We start from the raw sequence: 2,500 nt of genomic DNA, 5'->3' as shown, positions 1-2,500 counted from the left end.
GACAGAGAGAGAGATAGAGACAGAGAAGGAGCTGCTTATCCAGGGTAATTTCAGGCGAGAGGATAGGAGAGATGGGAATTCATTCCTCCTCCCTGGCCTTAATGTCACCCCGGCAGTTAGCGCTAATGGCTAACCGTTTACGCCATCTGATTAGTTATTTTGGAGGCGTGTCTCGCCGTACGGCGGCACAAGGAGCCGATCAGGGAAACCAATCAAACCGCTGGAGTGCATCAAGACGACGCTCTCCCCCCCACCTGTCTGGAGCCCAGTGTCGCGTTCGCCCGACGCCCGTTGTGTGAACACCACAAAAACAAAATGAATCCCATTAGAACCAGCCTCGATGCCATCTGTCCTTCTGAACATCATGATTGAGTTTTTATTGACATCATCTTCACAATAAAATACATCATCCAGTCACGCGTGTACGGGATGTAAGTAATAAAAATCCATGAAGTGATCCATGTGAAAGGGAGAGGCCAGAAGTCTCCCGCAGTGGGTGGTGGTGGCAGAGTGTGTCAGGGTAATGGTAAATGATAGCCTGATGGTAGCATAGCCTAGCGGACCTTTCCAGAGCCCCCGATGGGAACGTTATAACCCCTGATATATGAATATGGGCTGGGCCAACCCTGTCATCATCGCTCTTCTATTGTGCCGTGTTCCGAGTATAGCATAGGGGGTTGCACCCATACAGGATTCTATAGTGTGTGTGTGCCCTGGGTGTGTGTGTCTGTGAGCTTTCTGAACTTCTGGCCTCCTCAGCAGTCCTTTTCTGTCTCTGAAGCGTCCACCTCTGGCAGGCGCCAACATGGCGGTTAATTGGCTTATTAAATCCCCGCGCAGTGCTCCATCAGCAAAACCATCTCAAGACTAATCCTACCTTTGTACCGTGGAAATTAGCAAAGGGGGAGAGAGGGAGAGCTGTGGGGGGGGGGGGGGGCAGAGAGAGAGAGAGAGAGAGAGAGAGAGAGAGAGAGAGAGAGAGAGAGAGAGAGAGAGAGAAGAGAGAGAAAGAGACAGTGTTGGGGGAAGGAAAGAGAGAGTTAGAGAGCGCAAGCGCGAGAGCACGAAAGTGAGAGAGGCTGGAGTAGAAGTTTAAAAACAGTTACCTTAGGAGCAACAATAGACGGAAATAAATGGCTAAAAATAACACACATACACAAACACACACACATCATTGACCCAAGCAGGTGGAACCATAGCAGCTGCCGCCCTCATCCAGGTGTGTTTACTCACAAGGCAAAGGGAGGGAGGGTGAACTATGAGAAAGTGTGTGTTTGTGTGTGTGTGTGTGTGTGTGTGTGTGTGTGTGTGTGTGTGTGTGTGTGTGTGTGTGTGTGTGTGTGTGTGTGTGTGTGTGTGAGTGTGAGAGAAAAAAAGAGAGAAAGAGAAAGAATGAGAGAATGAGACAGACAGAGACAGAGACAAAGCGACAGACAGAGAGAGAGAGAGAGAGAGAGAGAGAGAGAGAGAGAGAGAGAGAGAGAGAGAGAGAGAGAGAGAGGGTTAAGCAAGGGGCCACCAAGAGGCGATGGGATTTCTTTAACTATTTCTTTCTCACCTCAATCATGTGTCGAACTGACCTAGGTACAGACTTCACACAACCCCATAGGACCAAAAATGACAGTGCCATTGTGGCAGGAAAAAGGTATGTTTAGCAGACACATTCTGATGGATGGCTGCTGAACCGCGGGTTGTGTTAAGGAGGGGGCTGGTGAAAGGAAACCACCTTGATCTATCCTGAAGGCTCCCCGAAGGACTGCGCAAGCACTGCCTTGCGGGGAGGGTCACTGCCATGAAATGTGGTGAGCAGAACAGAACCCAAAGAAAACCAAGAGCTAACCATGGCCTTCAGCTATGTAGCGATCGCTTAACACCTGGTACGACATGTGTATTGTTGCCTTAAAGGACAATACCGGTCTGGGTGATGAAACTTTAGTGACTCCTTGCTTCACTTAAAGAGATGTCATCTAACCTGTCCAAGTGACATCCTTGGACTATTTTCTGCCGAATCTTAGCATTTCAAGCTCACATTTAGCGTTAGCATGCCTGCCAGGAATATGAATAACGGCAATACAGCCCTTTCCTCTTATGGAAAAAAACGTACATTGTTTAGTACAGAATTTTGACAGCATTACAGTGAAAAGCCACTGAGGTACTTAGCACAAAGACCAAAGTGCTGTTTTGCTAATGTTTACGTTCGTGGTAGGCGCGCAAGCTAATTGCTTGGCAGTATGGGCACAACGAGGTGATTGTGACAAACTATATTGTTAACGGATGCTTTAGTGAGGCCATGAGAGAACGTAACGATGCTTTGATCACCCAGACCGGAGACGTGAGAGTTACCAATAAGCGACTTTCACGCCTGCACCCTTCCAGTAATATACTTTGTTTTACATCACTTCACACGATTCTACAGTTGCAGGGTTCATTCCAAATCCACATTTGAGCCATAAATACACTTCCAAGCTTTAGTTGTTAATCAGAAGTTATGATTAGAGTG

General features: G+C 47.8%; 1 protein-coding gene across 1 annotated transcript in view; it reads right to left on the bottom strand.

Moving 5' to 3' along the window:
• LOC132457924 (disks large-associated protein 2-like) overlaps positions 1–2,500 on the bottom strand; it is a 109,562-nt gene that overhangs the window by 13,365 nt on the left and 93,697 nt on the right.

The sequence above is a fragment of the Gadus macrocephalus genome, chromosome 5 (assembly GCF_031168955.1).
Source record: "Gadus macrocephalus chromosome 5, ASM3116895v1".
Taxonomy (NCBI): domain Eukaryota; kingdom Metazoa; phylum Chordata; class Actinopteri; order Gadiformes; family Gadidae; genus Gadus; species Gadus macrocephalus.
The sequence above is the reverse complement of the archived record's forward strand: the minus strand, read 5'-3'. Positions and strand labels throughout refer to the sequence as shown.